We start from the raw sequence: 25,852 nt of genomic DNA, 5'->3' as shown, positions 1-25,852 counted from the left end.
TTTTCCTTTTTTGTGTTGTCCTTGTTCGGTTTTGGTATTAGTGTAATGTTGGCTTCATAGAACGTGTTTGGTATTGTCCCTTCCTTCTCAATTTTTTGGAAGAGTTTGTGAAGGATAGGCACTAATTCATCTCTGAATGTTTGGTAGAATTCATTTGTAAATCCATCAGGTCCTGGGCTTTTGTTTTTGGGGAGGTTTTTGATTACCATTTCAATTTCGCTGCTTGTAATTGGTCTGTTTAGGTGTTCTATTTCTTCTTTATCTAGCTTTGGGTGATTGTAGAGTTGTAGGAATTTGTCCATCTCCTCTAGATTGTTAAACTTGTTTCCATATAACTGTTCATAGTAGTTACTGATTATTCTTTTGATTTCTGCTGTGTCCGTTGTGATTTCTCCTCTTTCACTGATGATCCTGTTTATTTGTGCTTTCTCCCTTTTTTCCTTTGTGAGCCTGGCTAGGGGTTTGTCTATTTTATTGATTTTTTCAAAGAACCAGCTCTTGGTTTCATTGATCTTTTGGATTGTTTTTTTAGTTTCAATTTCATTTATTTCTGCTTTGGTTTTTATTATTTCTTTTCTTCTACTGGTTTTGGGGTTTTTTTGTTGTTCTTTTTCTAGATCTTTGAGCTTCGAGATTAGGTTGTTTCTTTGAGTTCTTTCTTGTTTCTTGATGTGAGCTTCTATTGCTATATATTTTCCTCTTATTACTGCTTTTGCTGCATCCCATACATTTAGGATATTGGTGTCTTCCTTGTCGTTCAATTCAAAAAATTTTTTAATTTCTTCTTTGATCTCCTCCTTAGTCCAGTGGTCTTCCAGTAGTGTGGTTTTTAATCTCCATGAGGTAGGAAAGTTCCTTGCCTTCTTTTTATGGTTTATTTCTAGTTTGATGCCTTCATGGTCAGAAAAGATGGTTGATATGATTTCAATCTTGGTGTATCTGTTGATGTTTGTCTTGTGCCCCAGTATGTGATCGATCCTGGAGAATGATCCGTGTGCGCTTGAGAAAAATGTGTACTCCGTTTTTTTGGGGTTTAGTGTTCTATAGATGTCTGTTAAGCCCAATTGCTCTAGGTCCTTATTTAGAGCTTTGGTTTCTTTACTTGTTTTTTGTCTTGTTGATCTATCCATTGTTGATAGTGGTGTGTTGAAGTCTCCCACTACGTATGTGTTTTCTCTGATGTCTGTTTTCAGAGAGGACAACAGTTGTCTGATATATTTTGGTGCTCCTTCGTTTGGTGAGTATATGTTAATGAGTGTTATTTCTTCTTGAAGTATTGTCCCCTTGATCATAATGTAGTGACCATTGGGGTCTCTTTTTATCTTTTTGAGTTTGAAATCTGTTTTATCTGATATAAGTATAGCTGTTCCTGCTTTCTTTTTTGGTCCATTTGCTTGTAGGATTGTTTTCCATCCTTTAACTTTGAGCCTATTTTTATCTTTTGTAGCTAAATGTGTTTCCTGGAGACAGCAAAAGGTTGGGTTTTGTTTCTTAATCCAGGATGCAACTCTGTGTCTTTTTATTGAAGAGTTTAGTCCATTTACATTTAGAGTTAATATTGATATGTTAACATCTGTATTTGCCATTGTGTTTGTCTTTCCTTTGATTTTATTTATTTATTCTTTTAATAACTTTTTTTTTTTTTTGGCCTTCTTTCATTGTTATTCGTCCCTCTGAGGTTCTGGCTTTAGGACTCCTTGTAGTATTTTTTGGAGTGGGGGTTTAGTTGCAATGAAATTCCGGAGTTTCTGTTTGTCTGGGAAGGTCCATATTCTTTCTTCAAAGAGGAAGGAGAGCTTTGCGGGATAGACTATTCTTGGTTGGCATCTGTTTTCTTGGAGTCTGTTGACTATGTCCCTCCACTCTCTCCTTGCCCGTAGTGTTTCTTCGGAGAAGTCTGATGTCAGCCTGATTGGCTTTCCTTTGAATGTTATCTGTTTCTTCCCTCTTGCCAGCTTCATTATTTTTTCCTTGTCCTGGATTCTAGGGAGCTTTACTATTATGTGTCTTGCTGTATTTTTTCTTTCGTCGTGGAAGTTTGGTGTTCTTCTTGCTTCTTGTATATCAATTTTCAGCTCCTTCTTCACATTTGGGAAGAACTCTTCAATTATCTCCTGGAATATTTTCTCTGTTCCTACATCTCTCTCCTCTCCTTCTGGTATTCCTATAACTCTTATATTTCCTTTCCTCATGGAGTCAGATAGTTCCCGAAGTCTTTCTTCATTCTTTTTCCTTCGTACTTCTCTTTCCTTTTCTGTTTTGGTTCTTTTTATTTCTGTGTCTTCAAGAGCACTTATTCGTTCTTCCATTTCATCAATTCTGCTTTCATTGCTTTTCCCAGAATTCTTTAGTTCTTCCACTAATTCTTTGATCTCCTGCATTTCTTTTACTTCCCTCTTTAGGGACTCAATTTCATTCTTCTGATCGTTGATTATTTTTCCCTTATCATTCTTTTCCTTTATGACTTCTGTCAGTTTTTTAATCACGGCAATTTTAAATTCTCTTTCTGGAAGGCTCAGAAGTTCTTCCAAGTTACTGTCGTTGCAATCTGGGGGCTGGTTTTCTTTTTGTGGTGTGCTTTTTCTCTGGAGAGTTGCTAGGTTGCGTGTGGTTCTTCTCCTCCCTACTGTCTGTTTTCTAATTTGCCGTATGCGTTGGGACACTGTGTTGTTGGGACTGGCCGGCATCTTGGGTGAGCTTCTCTGCTCCCCTCTGGTTCCTCCAGGAGTCATCTGTCAGTTTCAAGCAGTCTTTATTGGAGAAAGGTCCCTGTCCTAAAATGTCGATGTGGGGACACACTCCCCTGTGCGCCTGGTCTGCCCCGGCGGTAGGTTCCTGCTCCCCTTCTGGGCTTAGACTGCAGGCCAGAGGGGGTCTGTCGTGGGTGAACTTCCCCCGCTCACCTCTGGCTCCTGAGGAAGCCTTCTGCAGGTAGTCTTTACTGAAGAAATGTCCCTGTTCTAAAATGGTGATGTGGGACACACTCCCTGCGCGTCCGGTGTCAGGCACACTCTTCTGCCTGCCTGGTCTGCCCTGGCTGTGGGTGCTCGCTCTCCCTGTGGGCTCAGACTACTTGTTCGGAAGGGGCCGGGTGTGGGCTAACTCCCCAGCTGGCCACTAGCTCCTTCAGGAGCCTGTGCTGGCTTCAAGTCGCTAGGTGGCGCCAGAGATCTCTCCTAGAGCCCTTGGGGAGCTGATTTTCCACCCCGTGGGACAGGGAGCAGAGCGGGGATGGTAGGGTACACCTCAACGGCTTTGGGGTGCTGTGTCTGCCTTGTGCCCCACCGTCGTGGGGAACCCACGCCCCTAATTTCGTGCCCCGGGTCTCAGTTCCAAAGCCCTCAGTTCCAGGACGTGGGCTGTAGCCCAGTTCAGTGGCGCAGGAATGGCGCCTTTTGCACCGCTCCCGTGCCTGGGCGCCTGGTTCCTGCTCACTCAGGGAGGGACCTTCACCTCAGTGAGGACCTCCGTGGGTCTCCCCGCAAGCCTAGGTCGTCTCCCAAGCCTAGGTCGCAGGCGCGGGGACCTGGGCAGCCGCGATCCCGGTCTGCACTTGCTTTTCAAGCGCGCCAAGGGCGCCGCTTTCCCGCGCAAGCTTACCGGCAGCCCGGGCTGGGTGCGCGTCTCCCGGGGTCTTTGTTCTTCTCTAATGGCGCCCAGAGCCATTCGCTCCCCGCCGCGGCGAATCCTGCAGGGTTCGCCTCAGCTCCCGTTCACGGGGTGTGGTGACTGCAATAGTTCCTTTCCACTCACAGTCCCACTTGCTGCGTCCTTTGTTCTTGTTGGCCGTTTTGGTTTGTTGTTTCCCTCCTCTCTGCTGGTCGGAGAGTGCCGCCTCTGTGGGCGGGGGAGGGGAGCAGGGTTCTGCGCTTCCCTCCCTTCTAGTCCTCTTTTATGGCCACTTTCTTCTTCGGGCAGTTTGCTGGAGTCACCCGTTTATCTTCCGTGTCCCAGTTCTCACTGGGACCTGCCGCTTTTCCTCCCTATTAACTTTTTTTAATGGGAGATCTTACTCGCAGCGTCTCCTCGCCGCCATGTTGCTCGAAACTGACGTTTTATATTAGTCTAATAAATCAGAAATGTAATTTTCAAAAGATATTAAATCCTGAAGGATAAAGACATCTTTATCCTAATTTTGAAGAACTCAATACTATGTGTATTTAGACTTAAAAATAAAACAAAATCTGAATCCAGAGCATATGAAGAAGGACCATGTTGGTCTATGGCTATTTTATCTTGATATTATCTGCTGGCTCTGGCAGGAGACAAGTCTTCCTCCAACATAAAGATGCTTCAGGGTTTCAGTCCTCATCTATGTGAAAATGTGTCTATTGTACAATATCCTGAGAGGCAGGCACTCCACTGACTGCTGATGAAAACATACTATTCTGGAAAGTTCCTCACCATACAGCTGGTTTACAGACAGACAGCTTTAGCTACTTAGAAACTTCTTACATAAAAGTAAAAATAATCCTGTGTAATTTCCACCAAAGTTTTCTATTTCAACCTTGCTTTTACTGAGCTAAGATAAGGTCCCTCTATGAATGACTCTTCACTGTCTTGTCTATATTATAAAAACAAAATATCCACAGAACCAAGAAGTGGACTCTGCAGTACACATAATGAGGAATTCAGAGTGGAGTACAGACACAGAACTGAGAGACAAGGAGAATTAAAGTTTGGCCCTTGGGAGTGGGCACAATATGAACATAAGAGCAGATGCATATGCTGGGACCCCAAACAGGCCCCGACCTGGTAGAGGGACATGCGTAGCTCTGCATCCCAGGACAGTGTGGCTGGGCACACAGTCAGGGCCCCCAGGTATTACCTTAGGGGGTAATAACTGTCTGACCCTAGTCTCTGACTTCCTCAGGCCTCCACTCTAGCACAAGTATATGGAGAATAATACGATCTATATCTGTGGGTTTTTAAGAAGATGAAAAGAAATCCATTTAGAGTTGTCACTACAGGGCTTGACCCAGAGTAGATATTCAGTCATGATGATTATTATGGTTCATGAATCAAAGGCATAAAAACCCTTGGGCATATTGTATATTGTATGTCTGATAAGGGACTTGTACCTAAACAACTCTTACAACTCAATAATGAAAAGATCAAAGATACAATTAAAAAAATGGACAAAGTATCTGAATAGACAATTCTCCAAAGAAGATATGCAAATGGCTAAAAAGCACATGAAACGATATACATCACTAGCCATTAGGGAAATGCAAATCAAAACCACAAGTGAAATATACAGGTGGTACATATATAAAATGATACAGCCACTTTGGGAGAGTATATCACTTACTCAAAAGGTTAAATACAGAGTTACTATAGACACAATTCCACACCTAGGTACAAATACACCCAAGAGAAATGAAAGTGGCAAGACTATATACAAATGTTTACAGCAGCATCTTTCCAAATTGTCAAAAAGTAGAAATAATGCAAGTGCCCCTTAACTGAAAGGATATAAGGTATGGTATACATACACAATGGAATATTTGTGGACAATAAAAAGGAATGAAATACTGATACATGCTACAATAGGGAAAAGCTTTACAAGATTTTTGTCAAATGAGAAGAGCCAGTCACAAATGAGCACATGTATGGTTCCAATTCTAAGAAAGGTCGAGAACAGTCAAATTTAGAAAAACACAATTAGAGGTTACCTACAACTAGGAGTATTTCTTGGGGGCAATAAAAACATTAATTGTTGCAATGACTTCATGGCTCTGAATATGCTAAAAACTACTGAAGTGTTCTATTTAAATGGGTGAGTGATGTGGTATGTGAATTATATCTCAATAAAGCTGTTCCTCCTCTCTTACCATCGTTGGGGGCTATGTCACACCAAAAATGAAGTATCAGAATAAGCAGTCTTCTCTCACACCTCATGTTCCTTTTTCTCTACCTCAAATTTACATATTAAAAAAAAAAAAAAACAATTAGCTAGTTTCCCCAATGGAAAATTCCTAACAGGATAAAGTTTTCAATCTTAGCCATGGCTCCCTGGAGCAAACAAGACTTGCCAATAACTGTAAGAAAGAAAATATCAAAATCAACAAACAACTATGAACCAGAGACACTCTATGGGGGGTGGGGGGGTAGGGAAAGGAGGGATCGGGGTCAAAATAAGGGGGTTGTAATTGTATGGGGAATATAAAAATAAAATTTAAATAAAAAAAGAAAAAAAACTAAAAAAAAAAAAAAAAGAAGAAAAAGACTTGCCACTTTCTTGTGCCTTGTTTTTCTAAAACAAGGATTCCTGTACCAGGAATCCTGAAGTGTAATTATGGTGCAATCATTCTTAGTAAAGGTTTCCAAATAAAACTAGCTTAATTAAAATGTACTTTATCCTATTATTTTCAGAGACAGATTCAGCTAGGAATAATAGAACGCCTACATTATGCCAGATATCTCCACATATGTTCTGTTATTTTCATTATTACAACAACTTTGAAAGACACTATATCCATTTTACAGAAGAGAAAATCATATCTGGAGGTCAATGGCACAGCCAAGGTTATCCAGACAAGATCAGTGACAGAGCTAACAGTGGATGCTGAATTCAGAGATCTATATAAAAATATTAATAGAATTCTTCTATTGCTAGACTCAAGATCCTCACCACTCCTAAAACAGAATCACCAGAAGTATTCTCATTTTAAAAACATAGGAGAAACTTTCATCAAAAACAGAACTTTCAAACTTCATATAAAATATTTTTAAAATTTCTCCAAATGCTAGTATTTCTTATATGTAGAAATTAATTTCTGTAAGTTTTAAGGACAAATATTCAGTATTCAAACAATTCAAATGTTATCCAGAGCCCTACAGTAAGGTAGAAGATCCTTGAAAACAGAAGCAAAGGAAATCTAATTATAAGGTGATAAAATTTAAGCACATGGCACTAAGCTATACTGAATCAAATTAACTATTTTTTGATATAATGGTATTCTGACCTTGAGGAACAACTAAGAAAGAAAACAGGGGCCAGCTTACATAAAAAACCCCCTTCTCCATCCTAATCCCCTCAACAACCATCACCACCACCATTCAGCCCCAGCTAAATCCCTCAAGTTCAAGGGCAAGGCTGACTCCCTCTTTTTCTTCACCATGCTTATTCAGGAAAAAAAAAAAATCACTGAGATCATCTTGTGGCATAAAACTGTGGAAAGATAGGTTTTGCGCATAAGGAGGTCAGAATGATGAGGAAAGAGTATTTGACTTCAGGATGGAAAAGATGTAAGAGTATCCAAACCCACCCTCCCTGTCATGTTCCACTGAGGAGACCTGGTCAGAGCATGCCATGTCCTACGAGGACATGGTGAAAGGCGGAGTTGTGCCTTTAGTCTGGCTGCAAGTTCCTTCTTCACTAATACACCCTTCCTGTTCCCATTGAGATGTTTAGGGGTTAAAAAAAAATTCCAGGAAAATTATAGCCTATTATTTCAAAGAACTTAAATTATGTGTACGCTCAGACAAGTCTTTGGTCTTTTAAAAACCAATCAGTCCTCAAAAAATTTAAGTTCTATTTTTTTTCATCTTGAATAAGAACTAGTTCAGAGCACTATAAAACACTGATGACTCAAGTATGCACTCTTAAAACTGTGGGTGGGAGGAGAGATGGTAAAGTAGAATCTGTGGGACTAACGGTGCACACCTCGTAAGATGTACCCAAAAGAAAAGGTGACAACTTTTGAGGCAGAAATAAAGCTGCTTCTAAAATTACAAGATATTAGAGTAGAAATATCATAAAAAGTGACAATGACAGTGCTGTGATGATGTGAAAGCGAAACTAGAGACAGAATTCATTTTTATCATCAAACTACCCTAAAAAGATGTCAAAAGGACTGAAAAAGGGATCAATTTAGTAGTGCTGGGACTCTAGGGAGAGAAAACACCAACTAGGATAGCTCCTTCTTTTCCGGATTCACCAGTAACATCACATGCCACAAGACTGATACTCTGGGGAGAGGCCTGGCACACAGGATTTGCTAACAATGCTGATTGCTCTGTGTCTGGATGGAAGAATCTTTCAACATTATAGGTTTTTAAGTTTTCCTCACATTTCCCTCAAAATAACAAGCAAAGACAGGAAAATCCAGAAAAGGAGCGAAAAATTCAGTCTCTATTTTGAATGCCTCTATCATTAAAGGAAACACTGCTTCTCTACTCAAGGACATCTGCCACCAAATGTGAGGGTTTTCCAGATCAAGTACATCTCCAATTCCCTGTGGTCGCAATGAGACTGCCCTGACTATAGATGCCAATCACAAGCAGTGGGTGCCCAGGACACTCCCCTTTCTGTTGAACTTGCCTACAAATCTGAGATCCTGATGATCTCTTGCTCAGATTCAATAATTTGCTAGAATGGCTCACAGATCTCAGGAAAACACTATTTATAATGACTGGTTTATTAGAAAGAACACAATTGACAGACCTCCAAATGGGAGCGATGCATAGGATAAGGTATGTGGATAGAGGCACAGAGCTTCCATGCCTTCTCTGGATGTGCCAGCTCCAAAGCACCCCCAGGCATTCACCAACTTGGATGCTCTCTAAACCCCATCTTTTAGGGTATGAAGTAGGTAAGCTAATTAAATAATTTACCATTGGTAATTAATTCAATTCCAGTCCCTCTTCCCTCAATTGGGGGGCAGGCTGCTAGTTCCAATCCTCTGACCATATAGTTGGTTCATCTGATAACTGGCCCTAATTTTTAATCCCCCATTAACATTCATTTTCATCTGATACTTTACTTCTGTAATCTCCACATTCTAAAAATTTAGAGTTTTCCTTGATAAACACAACCCTCTCGAGATTATATTACTTCTGGATATATTTACAAATGGTCAAATTTCTTTCCTTCAATGCAGGAAGTAGCGGTATCAGCAGCAGGGGAGATGCAGAGGCCTCGGGAGCTAATCTGCAGAATGCCTGTCTAAATTTTTATACCAAGTGCACAAAACTACTAGACTGAGGTTCTTTATTTTTCCACAAACTAGTAACAAGAGGTGCAGTGGCAAGTATGCATGTTTTGGAGTGGCTACCTATGGGTGAAGGCTGTCATTCACAGCTGTGGGCTCCCAGAACAGAGCAGTCACTCCTCCTGAGTCTCAGAGCTGCCCATGAGGCACTGAGCAAGGGGAACATACCTTTACATTTTCAATGTTCTGGATGGGACTCTGGGATTCAATCTTCTGGTAACCCCTCACTTAATTGGTGTTTATTTAAAGAAAAGTCATCGCATGCTGGGTAAAATGTAGTGCTAACAACCAATAAAGACAAAGTAGGAAATATAATAACTTCCTAAGAAGTACAAAGCAAAAGAAGCATGAAAAATTTTTAAAATCCCAAAAAGGACAGCTTAAAAAAGTAAAACACACACACACACACACACACACGTGTGTAAATAAAAAAGCAAAAGAAGATAATTAGGGTAAATGTAACTGTAAAGGGCTGGACAGGACACTGTGCAGGTTTCCTGATCCAGCAGACCAGGTAAAGGAGGAGTCAGAGTCCTCAGTGGCTTTTTGCAGGTCTTTTTATTGGGATTTACCCCGTACACGGCAGGCAGTGGTGCTGGGGGGCCGGGAGGCTGGTAGGCCTCCCAGCCCCCAGCAAGTCTTCACTCTATCTGGGCTCTCCGGACTTCTCTCAGCTTCTGCTTCTCTTGCCTCTCTCTCGGCTTCTGCTGGCATCCCCGCGACGCCGCCCTTAAAAGCCCAGTCTTAGCCCAGGTGAATCCCACCTACCTATGCCCACACCCTACTCCAGGTGCCCGCCATCAGGCATGCATTCAGGACCGCAAGGATCCATCATCTATCCTGATGGTGGGAGGGCAGAAAAGCCTGACATTTTTCCTTACCCTGCAGGAATTACATAGTAACTCCTCTGTGTTTCTAATTCTGCTGTATACTGTTTATATGTCAATTTAAAAGTAGAAAATAAAAATATATTTTAATATGGAAAAAAAAAAGAAAAGTCATTGCAGATTTTCAGTCACAAGAAATAGGCCAAGACATTGAAGGGCTGTCTGACAAACATATTTGGGAGTCCAGCAAGATGGCAGCAGAGCGAAGACATCAGGTTTGTTTCCTCCTGACACAGACCCAACAAAACTGATACAAAACAAGCCCCCCAAAAAACCCTGAGAGAAAAACTGACTATCACCTTACACACAGCAGCATCAGCCCAATGGAAAAGGTTTGCAAAAATGGAGTGAACTCTGTTTAGAGTGGGAACTCAGCAGTACATCCCACAAGAGGCCACAAGAAGGAGAACGGCAGTGGTGCAGAGCCCCCTACAGCTACTGGCTCCCGCCCACTCCAACACTGGGACTCCTAAGACTTGCACTGCACTGGATAAGGGGGTGCATGAGCAGGCACCTGGGGCGGAGGGGGCATTGCTGCAGAGATGGAGAAGAGGAAACACAGTATGAGGACTACAGGCTTAAATCTGAGGTTCATAACACAGACATTGCAGCCTGAATTAGGTCAGAGTACTTGAACTTCCCTAATGAAGAAGCTTCTGCTTTAGCCCATACTAAGAGATCCTAAACACCTGCCGCTCCTCACCCCAGGTTGAAATATCCAAAGCACAAGCCACTCCCCAATAAGAAATGCTTCACTAGTTCAAATTCCTGAGTCTACTGGAGATGATCCTTTGATGTCTATTACCCTGGTCCTCTTTTACACCTACTGCCCTCACTGGTGTCAGTTCCAACTACTCCAGTGGCAAAAAAAATAAAAACTGAAACAGTGGAAAATCTGTCCCTACCAAAACCCATACAAGACTGAAAATGAGACAGAAAAACACACTACAAATGCTGGGGGGTGGGGTGGGATAGGGTGGGGTGAGGGTGGGGGGCGACCCCGAAAGGAGCCTGGACTCAATGGAGTTGCAGAGCGTGATAGAATGGGAATTCAGGTAACAGTGCCAGTGGATCTTAAGAAAACAAGAGGAGGTATGATCCTGGCCGGCTGGTGAGAATCACACATGGTGCAGCAGACCTCTCCTGTTTCACCCACTGCTCCCCTCAGGAGTGTATTTCTTCAGTCAGCCTGTTCTATTCCCCGCTCTGTCTCTGGTGAATCCTCTCACCCTCCCGCGCATCTGGCCTGTACCCTGGTTCTTGTATAAAAATAAATAAATCTTTAAAAAAAAACAAGAGGAAATAAAACAACAATAATATAAAGATAATGAAAATATGAGCCAGCTACATTTAGAAATAACAGAGTTGAAAAACACTATAGATGATTTTTTTTTTTTTTTAGTGTTATTAGGATGGTTCTCTTTTTATTTCATTGACTCTGCAACTCTTTTCATATTCCATTGCTTTTTTCAAACAGAATTACAGAGGTATAATTGACATACAATTAGCTGTTTATTTATTTATTTTTTATAGAGGCATGTTTTATTTATTTATTTATTTGTTTGTTTGTTTGTTTTGTTTATACATGCACTGGGTACAGTCAGAAGCGCGGGAGGGTGAGAGAATTCACCAGAGCCAGAGCGGGGAGCAGAGCAGGCAGAAGGACCGAAGTACACTGCTGAGGGGAGCAGCGGGTGGCAGGAGAGGTCTGCGCGCCATGTGGGACCCTCCTCCCGTGGCCGGGGAGCAGCCGGGGATTGAACCGGCGCTGCAGAGGCCGCGGGCAGCTTCGCAACCCAGCGCTCAACCACTGCGCCACCGGGGAGGCCCACAATTAGCTGTTTATATATGAAGTCACAGTTTGATATGTTTTGACATATGAATATAACCATGAAACCAATAACACAATTAACATAATGTACATATGCATCACCCCCAAAATTTTTTTGCACCCCTTCGCAATCTATCTCTTTTTTGGCTTTGAAGCTCTCCACATTTAGTTATTTTGCTATTTTAGCTTTGCTTCTAGGGTTTGTAGAATATGAAATTTATTTTCTTTTTTTTTTTTAAATAATAAATTTTATTTTTATATTCCCCCATACAATTGCAAACGCCCCATTCTGACCCCAATCCTTCCCCTCCCGCCCCCCACCCCCCCAAAAAGTGTCTCTGGTTCATAGTTTTTTGTTGATTTTGATTTTCACTTTCTTATATTCATTTTCCTGGTCCCTTATTTAAGTTTTCTAGATTCCTGCTATGAGTGAGACCATCCGGTATTTTTCTTTTTCATTTTGGCTTATTTCGCTGAGCATGATCCCTTCCAGCTCCATCCATGTTGCCGCAAATTGCATGTGTTTATCTTTTTTGAATGCTGAGTAATATTCCATGGTATATATGTACCACATCTTCTTGATCCAGTCATCTATTTTTGGGCATTTGGGTTGTTTCCAAAGCTTAGCTATTGTAAACACACTATAGATGATTTTAAAATTACAACTGCAGTCTCAATAGTAGACAAACAGATGCAACTGAGAGAATTACTGAGCTCCAAAACACGTTAGCAAACACAGGATAGAATGATGGGCCTCCCCGGTGGCACAAGGGGTTAAGACGCAATCTATGAAGCTATCCGCAGTCACTGCAACACAGGTTCATTCCCCCGCCAGGGAGATATCCACATGCGCAGCAGACCTCTCCTAACTCGTCTGCTGCTCCCCTCAGCAGTGGATTTCAGTCAGTCTGTCTGTTCTATTCCCCACTCTATCTCTGGTGAATTCTCTCACCCCCCGCATCTCTGGCCTGTACCCCAGCTCTTATATGCATAAATAAATAATAAATCCTTTAAAAAAATGAATACTGTGTAAGAGCTCTCTGGGATAAATTAAACAGAAATAAGGGGATCCCAAGAGGAAAAGAAAAAGAGAAAGGCAAAGAAAACCTATTTAAAAAAAAAAATCACTGAAAACCATCTCACTCTGGGAAATGAAGCAGAAGTTATGATTCAAGAGGCCCAAAGAGTTCCAAACAAATAACACCAGACAGACATGCACCAAGACTCATAAAAATAAAGTTGTCAAGAACAAATGACAAGGGTAGATTAAAAATAGCAAGAGAAAAAAGGATAACTTTTAAGGGAAGCACAATTAGACTCAGCAGACTGCTCAGCAGAAACATTATAAGTACAAAGGGACTGGAAATATATATAAAATACTTAGACTTCCAGCCCAGGATCCTTTACCCAGCAAGATCCAACAGTCAAGATAGAAGAGTAAGGAGCTTCACTGAAAAGTAAATACTAAAAGCTGCATGTGAAAGAAATTCTAATGGGGCTATAATAAAGCAATACAACAATTAATATTGAGGCAATAGACACTTAAATTGTTTAACATGGAGGAGGAGGAAAGGGAAAATATGGCACACTAGAACCATTCAGAGACAAGACAGTCCAATGAGTCACACAAATAGCCCATCATATACTAACCTCAGTATAATCCTCAAAAAAAAAAAAATAACAGAAGTAACACATAAGACAACAGAAATGGGACTTAAAATCTGACAGAGGTCCTCAGAAAAATTAAAAACATAAGACAAACCAAAACAAAAGCTAAAAACATAACCAAATGGCAACAAGCACTTATATCTCAATAATCACCTTAAATGTAAATCACCTGAACTCACCAGTGAAAAGCTGTAGAGTAGCTGAATGAATTTCAAAACAAAGTCTAACCTTCTGCTATATACAAGAAACTCACCTTATCAACAAAGACAAGCACAGATTTAGAATTAAAGATTGGGAGACAGATATAGAAGCAAATGGCAACCAAACAATAAAGTCAAGGACAACTATATTTATATATAATAAAAAATAAAACAGACTTTTTCAATTAAGAAGGATAGTAAAGGATAAAGACACCATGATTAAGAGGCTAACACAAAAAATGACATGCATATGTACTGAATGATGGAAAACAGATACAAAAGGCAGTAACAGAACTAAAGAGAGATACTGATAACAGCAAAATAATACTAGGGAACTTCAATACCCCACTTACAATAATAGATCAATAAGACAAAGTAAAATAAGGAAACAACAGCTTTAAAGAAGGAGCTAGACGAAATATACAAAGCATTTCACACAAGAACTGCGGCATAAACATTTTTCAAGGGCACAAGGGACATTTTCAAGAGTAGAACATATCTTGGGACATAAGTCAATTGTCAGCAAAACCACAAAGATCAAAATTATACTTAAGACCAAGTCAGAAGGAAAAAGATAAATACTGAATGAATTCACATGATTTCATATATGCAGACTACAGAGGAACCAAACAATGGGTCAGGAAAAAGACAAAACCTGCAGGCAAACCATAGATCTGAGGCATACAGCAGGGAAGTGGGAGAGAAGAGGGTCAATACAGGGGAGGGGAGAGCACAAGGGACTCTGGGGATGGATCACAGGTGCTATAGTGATGGGAGAACTACCAGGACTACATGTGAGGGTACTGTCCAAAAATTAACGATGTAAGAAAATAAATTAATTTAAAAATAAATTTTAGGGCCTCCCCTGGTGGTGCAGCGGCTGAGCGCTGGGCTGCAAAGCTGCCCACAGCCTCTGCAGTGCCAGTTCGATCCCCGGCCGCTGGTGAGGGTCCCACATAGCACGCAGACCTCTCCTGCCGTGCCCACTGCTCCCCTCAGCAGTGTATTTCGTCAGTCTGCCTGTTCTGTTCCCCGCTCTGGCTCTGGTGAATTCTCTCACCCTCCCGCGCTTCTGACTGTACCCAGTGCTTGTATAAATAAATAAATAAATAAATAAATAAATAAATAATAATAATAATAATAATAATAAATGCCTATATCCTTCTCTGCTCACAATGCCCTATTACTAGAAATCAACTTTGAAAAAGCCATCTTAAGTGGGAAGAAAACTGCTAGCAAAACAAACTGATTACAAACATGGAAACTCAAACACTAATAAAAAATCTTCTGAGAAAGAAAAGCCCAGGACCAAATGGCTTCACAAATAAATTCTATCCCATTTTAAAGAAGAGCTAATTCTCACCTTGTTCAAATTGATCTTAACAGAGAAATGTTTCCCAATTCATTTTAGGATGCCAACATTACCTTATGCTGAAATCACAAGAAAACTACAGAACAATATCCCTTATGAACATCGATGCAAAAATTTTCAACAAAATACTAGCAAATCAAATTCATCAGTGTATCACAGGATTATACACCATGAGAGAGTGGGATTCATCTCAGGGATGCAAGAATGGTTTACACAAACCAATTAATGTAATACTCATATCAACAAAAGATTAAATTAATATAATAATATCAATAGCTACAGAGAAAGTATTTGATAAGTTTCAACAACCATTTGATAAAACACGAACCAAGATGGGAACAGAGGAAAACTACCTCAATATAATAAAGGCCATATAGTACAAATTAACAAGTAATATGATTCTACAGTGAAAAACTGAAAGATAGCCAATAAGATCTGGCACAAGATAAGGATGTCCATTGTCACCATTTCTACTTTAGCACTAAAAGGTCTGGCCAAAGCTACCAAACAAACACAGAAAATAAAAATCTAAGTAAGAAAAGATGTGAAACTATCACTATTTGCAGATGATATGATATTATATATAGAAAATCCTAAATATTCCATGAAAAGTTATTAGAAACAGATGAATACAATAAAGTGGCAGCCTAGAAAATCAACATACAAAAATCCAGTTTTGTTTTTTTAATAAACAAGGAAAAGGAATTAAGAAAATAACTCCATTTATAATTGCTTCAAAAAGAAGTTAAGTATCTTGAATCAACCTAACAAAGAAGCTAAAAGTTCTATACAATAAGTACAAGATGTTATTAAAGGACTTAGTGACATAAGTAGATGGAAGAAGATATCCTATGCTGTTAAGTGGGGAAAATCAATATAACCGAAATGACCATTTTGCTTAAAATGATAAACACATTTAATGCAAACTATCAAACTATCGGCAATAATTTTCAAGGAAAATGAAGAAAAAATACTGAAATTTATAGGGAACCACAGAAGGCCTCAAATTGCAAAAGTAACCCTGGGAAATAAAGGAGTGAAGTGGAGGTCTCATGTTACCTAACTTCAATTTTACTACAGAGCAGCAGTATTAAAAACAATAGGTATTGACACAAAAATAGGTACATGGATCAACAGAACAGAATCAAAAGGCCAGAAATAAACACATGCATATACCAGTACCTAATCTATGATAAAACATCCATGACCAAAAAACGGGGAATGTCCTTAATAAAAGGTGCTAGGAAAATTGAAAAGCCACACACAAAAGAATGAACTTGGATTACTTGCTAATACCATGTATACAATTAAATTCCACATGGATTAAAGATTTATTTACATATAAGACCTGCAACAATAAAATACATAGGAGAAATCATTGGCAATATATTCCAGGATAGCAACAACAAAGATATTTTTGGTAATTCAACCTCTCATTTTGCAAAGGAATTAAAAACAGAAATAAACAACTGGGATTACCTCAAGTTAAAAAGCTCCTATATAGAGAAAGAAAACACAAAATGATTGAATAGACACCCTACTGAATGGGAGAAAATATTTAACTCAACATAACTGAGAAGGGATTAGTATCCAAAATAGATTTAAAAAAAAACCACATAATTCAACAGTAAAAAAACAAATGGGCGGCAGACATAAACAGACAATTCACCAAAGGGTACATTCAAAAGACCAAAAGATATCAAAAAATGTCCATTGTCCCTTCTAACAAGAGAAATATAGGTTAAAACCACAGTGGGAAATCATCTTATACCCTTGAGAATGCCATGTATTAAAAAGACCCCTAACAAGTGCTGGAGAGGATGCCGAGAAGGAGGAATCCTATTTCACTGCTGATGGGAATGTGAACTAGTGAAACCATTAAAGCACCTGGATTTATCTTAAAAATTAAACATGAGAATACCAAACCAACCAGCAATCCCATCTTTGGGCATATATCCACAGAATATGAAACCATCAATAAACAATCCCATATATCCAATAATATTCACAACAGCATTACTTATAATAGTTAGGATATGGAAGTAGCCTAAATCTTCTACAGATAAATGGGATCAAGATGATGTAAAAAAGGATGAAATGCAGCCATTTTCAACAAACAGAGGGAATCTGAGAAAATTATGTTCAAAAAATACTGGACATTCATTTAGCATATAATTCAACCATGTAAAAACACTTTCAAATACTAGTGGACACCAATCAGCATCTACAGGGTTCTGAGGTGTCTACCTGCCCTGAGGGAAGAGGTAGGGGAAGGACAAGGGGCCCCAGGGATTAAGGGCTTGGGGGCTGGGGGATGGAATGTGTAAGCATAATTTCCTGAAATGAAGTTTATGAGAACTGAACTTAATTTTGATGATAGTCTCAACGGATCAATTTGATTTGGGCACTCATCTTTCTTACAGAGGGGGTATAGACTGGAGCTGTTAATAAAAGAAGTCAAGATTCTTAAACACACAAGAGAGCTAAAAATGGTAATTACTAGATATACTCGGGAATGACAGTCACATACAACATGACTTGCCAATGGAAGTTTTTATTTTTATTTCAGTCTATAAAAATCCAATCTTTATTTTTTTTTTTTTTTAATTTTTTTTTTTTTTAAAGATTTATTTATTTATTATTTATACAAGCACTGGGTACAGTCAGAAGCGCGGGAGGGTGAGGGAATTCACCAGAGCCAGAGCAGGGAGCAGAGCAGGCAGAAGGACCGAAGTACACCGCTGAGGGGAGCAGCGGGCGGCAGGAGAGGTCTGCGCGCCATGTGGGACCCTCCTCTGGTGGCTGGGGAGCAGCTGGGGATCGAACCAGCGCTGCAGAGGCTGCGGGCAGCTTCGCAACCCAGCACTCAACCGCTGCGCCACCGGGGAGGCCCCTAAAAATCCAATCTTTAAAGTGAGCTTCAATCTTCAAAATTTATTGACGATTCTGTGATTCCTATAAGATAATGTTGGGTGCCTAAAAACAAATTTGTCAACACAAACTCAAAACCCCACACAGATCAACAAGGGATAATACAATCGCCCATAAATTGCCAACAGCAAAACTCTTGTATAAAAAAAATGAGACAAATGATTTGTTTCAATTCTAGAAGACCAAATTATCTCAGAAATGAAATCTTAGCTGTAACACAAAGAAGGAAAGAATAGATTCTACTGACACTAATGACAAAAATAAAAACGACCAAGAGAATGGAAATGAAATAAAGGAGGAAAAAGACTAGAGAAAAAGTGATACAGAGGATAAGCAAAAAGAGTCAATATCCAAGTAATCAGAGTCCCTGAAGAAGGGAGGGGGGAAAAACACTGAATATTTAGAATTACAATCTCAGAAAATTTTAGGGAAACAAAAGGTCTGAATCTAAATACTAAAGGACCTGTATGTCACAGGGAAAACTGACCCAGAATAGTCTATTGTGAAACACATCCTATTAAGACTATTATTGATAGATTTTATAAATAAAGAAAATCTCTGGGCTCCCAGGCAATAAGACAAAATCACTTACAAAAATAAGAAAATCAGATTAGCATGAGACTTCAATAACATACACAGTAAGGCAACACAGGAAAAAAGATTTCAAGAAGCTCAAGCAGGGGGAAAGAAGGTATGAATCAATGATTAGATAGCCAGTCAAAGCCATTCTGTCCAAAGCAGGAAGTAGAACATACTCACTGACTGGCACAAAGTAGAACATACTCACTGACCAGAGCAAAAAACAAAAAAACAAAATCAAACAAACAACAACAACAAAAAACCCAGATGTCTAAGTAAAGAAATGGCACTAAGGGTATTAAAGATTTAGAGTATATAGGTAACTAGTATAACAAAAAGCAAAACTTTCCAAATTAAAAAAGGGATCAGATAAAGAAAAATTATAGATAAAGCAACATACATGATAAATACAAATTCATAATAAAGATGACAATTAAAAATACTTATCAGTTATACCTATAATGTAATGGCTGTTTAGATTTGCTCACTCGACAAGACCCAACTCTGCTCAATACCAAAGATACAACTAAAATAAAGCTATTCTGAAAGCTTTGAGAGAGCTGGTCAAAAGTGTACCAAATACGTGGCAGACCTCTCCTGTCGTGCTGCTCCCCTCAGCAGTGTATTTCCGTCACCTGCCTGTTCTGCTCACCACTCTGTCTCTGGTGACTCCTTTCACCCTCCCGTGCCTCTGGCCTGTACCCCAGCTTTAAAAAAAAAAAAAACTAATTAAAAAAAAAATGTGTACCAAATAGATCAACCAATTTTGATGCAACAACAAACAACCCCCATATCTCCCATTTCTCCCTGGCTCACTTCATCTGTTATTGCAGGCAGGCTGTGACTGTTCTTGTTCTATCTCCATGGGTCATCTTCCTGTATTCTGGAATACAGCCCCAATCTGGGGTGTACCTTTCTTGCATCACAGAAGAAAAAAAGCCATGGCAGAAGTATTGGGGGGGATGAGTATTCTGCTCAGAGAAAGCATGTACCCTTTTTATTCACACTCCTTCAAGTCAATCTCAGGCCAAAAACCAGACTCTGGAGGAAGGAGGTGTAGGGTGTGCTCTTCTCAGAGCTGGGCAGCAGAGGTCACATGCCAACAGATAGGATGCATAATCCTCTTACATAATACAGTCCTACAGGGGGCACATATAAACACTAAGAAAGCAGGAATTGCTATCATGGTATGAGACAGGTAGAATTTGGGTTCAAGACTGTCAGATCTAGGAAGTTCACTTCATAACTCTAAAGATACAATTTATAACGGAGTTTTGTTAGTTATATCGAGGTACCAAAACACAGTAAGCACTTTCATAAAGCAGAAACTATAAGACACAATATAGAGACATTAATAAATCCCTTTTAGTCCAAAACAGATCAAGTCGACAAAACAGTAAACGCAGACATGAAAGAAAATATAGCAAATAACTAGAACTTAGGGATCTCTATCAAATCCCACACTCTGATAAGACAACATTCACTTGCTCAAGTGTACACTAATCATGCATTAGGTGGCAGAGAAATCCTTAAGTTCTTTTGTCATAACAAAGTAAAACTAGAGATGATGATATACAAAAAGGCCCTTCTACTCAGAACAAAACCCTTACAAGTCTGGGATCAAAAAGGAGAAAAACTAAACACACACACGCCCCCCCCCCCCCCAGGATCTATGGGATACAATGAAAACATAAAAGGAAAATTCATCCATAAATAATTGTATCCATATAAACTCAATAATGGAAACAGTAAGTTAAATATCACTCTCCAACTGCTCCCCCTTAAAAAAAGGGGGTAACAAAAGAAAGTTAAAAAGATAAGTGCAGAGATTAATAAGGCAGAAAACTAGTAGAACTAATGATTAAAAATATTTATTGTTGGAATATTATTCAGCAATCAAAAAAGATAAACTCATGCCATCCGCAGCAATGTGGATGGAGGTAGAAGGAATTATGCTCAGTAAAATAAGCCAGAAGGAAAAGAAAAACAAGAGATGGTTTCACTTATAGTAGGAATATAGGGGAACCAAGTAAGACATCAGTGTAAAAAAATAGTAACAGTACAAAACACAACAAAGCAAAAACAGACAATTATAAATGAGAGACACACTGCAGGGGAGGAGGAGGGAGAGGGATCAGAGGGAGGGAGGAGCACAGGGGACTGAGGTGATGGTGCACAGGTGCATTGGTGAAGGAAATTCTATGGGACTACACCTGAGGGGGTGGGGGAAGCAAATATTGTTTAAAAATGAACAATGGTGTAAAAATTAAAAAAATAAATAAAATTACAACAACAACAAAAATATTCATTGTTTAGGAAAGAAGAAAAATCAACAGAAAAGGGGAAAAGTACAATACAAAAGAAGTGAAAAAAGGGAAATAGCTATGGACATAAAGACAAATTTTAAATAATAAAAAACTACTTTGCACAGATCTGTAAATAAATTCTGAATGAATAATTTTCCTAGGAAAATACAATTTACCAAACTGATCTCAATAGACAGAAACATGTGAAATTCCAAAGAAAGAAAAGAGAAAATGATCAAAGAAAAATACATTCCAAAAAAAAAATCCATCTCAAAACTAGACCTGGTTTCACAATAAGGCTATTCTACTTAAACCTTCAAAGACCAGAGCATGGGTATAAAAAGATCTACTTCTTTTTATGAAGTACCTACATCAACACTTCATCTGATAAAGACTATAAAAGAGGATAGTAAATAGAATTCAAAATAAAATTTTTTAAAACAGATGCAATGGTCCATTAAAAAACAGTACATTATAATCCAGAGGGGTTATTCAAGGAATGCCAAGACAGCTCAATATGAAGATATCCATTTATTAATGCATTAATGCTAAGAAGCAGGGCTTCCCTGGTGGCCCAGGGATTAAGTCTCAGTGCTACTACCCACATAACCTAAGTTTGATGCCCAGCCAGGGAGCTAACCCACACAGCCCAGTTGACCTCTCCTGTCTCACTGGCTGTCTACCTAGCAATGTATTTCAGTAGATCTGCCTATTTTGCTTCCCACTCTGTCTCTGGTGAAGCCTCTCACCGCCCACGCCCCCAGGAAACCTCCCCCCCCCTGCTTCGGCACCTCTCTAGCCTACACCCCAGTTCTTCTATGCAAAAATAAAATCTATAAAAATAAAATTTAAATAAGAAAATAAATAAATAAAATCTTAAAAAAAATACGAAGCAAAACCATGCTTTTATTAACACACCAGATATTGAAAAGGCCTCCAGGTGGCACAAGGGGTTAAGACGCAACCTATAAAGCTATCCCGCAGCCACCATAGCACGAGTTCGATTCCCCGCCAGCCAGGGAGCACCCACATGGCGCAGCAGACCTCTCCTGACTCGCCCACTGCTCCCCTTAGCAGAGTATTTCAGTAGATCTGCCTGTTCTATTCCCCACTCTGTCTCTGGTGAATCCTCTCACACCCCGCACCTCTGGCCTACACCCCCGTTCTTGTATACATAAATAAATAAATCTTTAAAAAATATATGTATATATAGGTGTATTCAATACCTAATGAAAACACCCATTAAAAGAACTGGTATTTCCCTACCATGAAAAAATATATACTTTAATCCAAGAAAGCACTGATCTAGCAATTTGTTAGATTTTAACTAAATCATCCTTGCTTACAATAAGCTCCATTTATAATAAACACATGCTTAATTAAAACACAGAAGTGACATGAACTTCCCTTTACTTTGTTTGCCTTTGCTACTGAAAATGGGCAAAAGAGTAAAACGGTATTTAGCATTTGTGCGTTCATTCTCTCCACCAATCTGCACATGCTGCTGAGGTGTCAGGACACAACAAAAAAATAGGACGACTGCCAGGAGTTTACATTCTAGAGCCACATACCACCACAAGGTCCTCCCCACCTCTTCTAAACAATTCTGTACCTCATAGGGTTCACAAGAACGAGAGGATATATGGTGAACTCTGCAAAAATACAAACAGAAAAAGGACAATCTGGCAATAGTTTATTGTTTGACATACAAACTGTAACTTGACACTAAAATTAGAAACCAAATGATTATAATTAACAGTAATATAGCTCTGTGCAACTTAATAATACCCCATTCAATTACAACACTGAAAAGCAGATTCTATTCTATTCCTCTGACCATTTGAAAGCTAAGAAAAAAAAAAAAAACCTAGAAGCTTTGTGTACCATTTATTTGGACAGGGTCACCAAACTAGTAAATCTGAAAACCAGGGCTTTTATTTGTTTTTTCAACATATAACAATACACATTATAATAGTTCATATATAATGTTTTATGATACCTAAAATAACCAATACATAGATTACATGATACTATTCTATTTCTATCATTATATAAATTAATATATTTCTTATATTACACCACCTAGCTTTAAGAAAATCTAGGTTTAATGATTTTTTTAAAATAATTTTTTTAGAAGTGGGGTACAAGCCAGAGTTGTGGGGTGTTGAGAAGATTCACCAGAGAGAGCAGGGAGCAGAACAGGCAAATGTACTGAAATATACTGCTAAGGGGAGCAGCAGGCGAGACAGGAGAGGTCTGCCACACCATACGGGTTGCTCCCCAGCTGGCTGGGGATGGAACTTGAGCCGCAAAGGCCACAGACAGCCTCACAGAGCTGCACTCAACCCCCTGCGCCACCAGGGATGCCCTAATGATTTTTTTCTAAGTTCAATTTGCACCTGAGTATTTATAGTAATGGAAGACTCATATGCTTTACAAAGGCCATTGCATGTTCCCATCATATTTTGACAAAACTTAAAACATAATCTTTGTCAAGTAATACTGAGTGAGGATTACTGAGAATGAATGTCCTACAAGGTGTCAGACATGTTCCCCATTTTCACAAGCAGCTAAGAAATGATTGACTCATGATTACCTCAACATAACCCAATAGGGCCTCTCATTAAATTTACTGACACTGCCAGATTTATGGCTCTTTCACACACTTTGAAACTGGGGAACATTCAAAACAAGATAAGAAAGCCTTAACCACCCAGAATATCTTCCGACTGGCACTTAAACAGCCCTTCTCTGCAGTGTGCACGGGGCAGATTATCCCCATTCTGGTCCACCAAAAGCTGAAAGGACAGTTAATAAAGGCCTTTACAATTCAAAAGGACTTACTGTCAAATGCAGGCCACTTTAAGATCATATTAGTACTTAATTAAGATGGTAAATTAGAATATAAAATTAACTTCACAATTTAATAGCTCACCTCTGCTAACAATGAAACACTACTCTTTTCATGGTAGTTTTCTATAGCCAAAGGCTTTCGGAGAGAGTAAGTTTTGGTTTTATTTCACAATTACAAAAGCACATCATTGTTTAACTGGCAGTCAAGCAGAAAAACAGAACACCACTAACAGTGATTTCTAGTGATAGTTGCGGCCACCAACAGCTCTTTTCCTGCAGGAAGGATGTGGGGAAGAATAGTGACATCTTTGCAGGCAAGGAAGGGACGAGTGACTTACATGAGAAGAAACATATGACTTTTTGGGGAATATTCAATGCACGTTTTCATCTAATTTTACTGAAAGCAACAAAAAGGGAAGAGCTATAGTATAGTAGTGAGAATATAGTACTATCAAAAAAACCAATGAGGGTGGTGGATGAACACTGAGTGAAACAGGAGATAAACTGCTTATGGGTTTTAATCTGCGATTAGGATACTGACAATAAATCTGATGTGAAATATCTGCAATATACTGAGAACATTTTAATGGCTGCCACATCCTTACAACAAACAGTATCACCTGTCCCTTTAAAGCATGAACTGGTCAGCTCTTCAGTTATATGGGCTCAGATAATACTGATGATTTTCATAATGGTATGTTCTGTTAATTCAAGAGTCTGATGAGAAAGAGATGAACTAAGCTGCCATTTAAATGAAGGATAACATGTAGAACAGCATCAAAAAGGGGACAATTCTAAGGCTAAGGAAAGGGGGGCAGGGTGTACCAACACATATTCAGGTTTACAAGGGTGATGATCAAGATAAGTGATACCATATATAATATAGGACTCTAAACATCTGAAAGTGATAGAAAATCTGTCTTCCCATTGTAAGTAACAGGAAAACAAGGCCGATTGGCTTTAAATAATTACATAATACTATTAAAACTCACAGAATTCTGTGTACTTTTCCTCCCCAAGTTTTTCTAGAGCCAAGCATTACTGAAAATAACAGTATTCAATAGGATAAAAGCCCAAAAGGTCTTTGGCTCTGAAATCCTGGAAATGTCAATCTGTCTGGCTCTCTGCTTCCCTGATAAAAAATAACTTTTATTTTTTATAAAAGTTATTTTGATGAATATGCTAATTAATATTTCATAATCTTATAACAACTGTCCTCAACAGTTCTAAATGTTTTGCAAGAATAAACTCATTGAACCTTTGCAAACTATGAAATGTAGTATTTTTTACTAAAATTTCTTTATTAAGTAAAATATAGTAGATATTTTCGTGAATCTATTTTTTGTATTGAGATAACAATGGTTTACAAGACTGTGATTTAGGATGAAATGTACTATTATTACCCCAGTTTTATAACAGGAAAGTGGGGTACAGAGAGGTGAAATAATTTAGTCGTCGGTGCCAGAATCAGGATAATAAGTGACCTGGTGTATCCAGGTTAAACAATGACATCCACGCTAAAGTAAGTGAGCAGTGAAGACAAGTCTTCCTATATGGTCTGTTAATCAAGTAAGTGACTGACAACCAACGGAGAGAAGATGTGTTTTTTTAAAAACAAAAAGGATCAAAATCCTTTAGGATTATTGGCTCAAGGTTTGGCCTAGTTTCACAAAAACAACAACGCAACAATTTTTCACAAAAAAAGTGGTAAGCATCAGTGCTGTCAGTCTTTTTCCTTTGCCAATTCCAGATTCCCTTCCAGAGAAGCACACCCTGACTTGAAATACATTGTGACATTAAGACCACCACCTGGAAGGAGGTGCTGTGACATTACATTTTACCTGAGGAAATTTTAAATTTTTGGTGAATCAGAAAAAGGAGCTACTGTTGGGTGTTAACATCAAGTAATAGGCCATGATCCTTTTGTATTGCTATAATTTTTAAAGAGGAACAAATTTATAATCATTGTTATATTTCCAAATTATATATCACATGAGAAATTTAGAAGCCAGTTGGGATAAATACCCTCTGAGAGGATCTTGACAGGTATTGCCATCTTCACTGACACTATATGAAATCTCCATTTAAGCATTTCCTGAAGATGTATCAACGAACAGAAAAGTATTATAACTAAGAGTGAAAAGCATTTGTACAGAATTAAAACTGTGCCTAATACAATGGCTCAGTATGAACCACAAGTCCTTCTCAGGATTAAACACAAGCTCTTGG

General features: G+C 39.0%; 1 protein-coding gene across 1 annotated transcript in view; it reads right to left on the bottom strand.

Annotated features, from left to right (window-relative positions):
• The window catches only part of NAPB (NSF attachment protein beta), a 57,319-nt gene that overhangs the window by 30,349 nt on the left and 1,118 nt on the right, over positions 1-25,852 (bottom strand). The gene's annotated exons all lie outside the window — the stretch shown is intronic.

This window comes from Talpa occidentalis, unplaced genomic scaffold (genome assembly GCF_014898055.3).
Source record: "Talpa occidentalis isolate TD23 unplaced genomic scaffold, MPIMG_talOcc4v2.1 talOcc4.10, whole genome shotgun sequence".
NCBI classification, from domain to species: Eukaryota; Metazoa; Chordata; class Mammalia; order Eulipotyphla; family Talpidae; genus Talpa; species Talpa occidentalis.
This window is presented reverse-complemented; position numbering and strand designations above follow the sequence as displayed.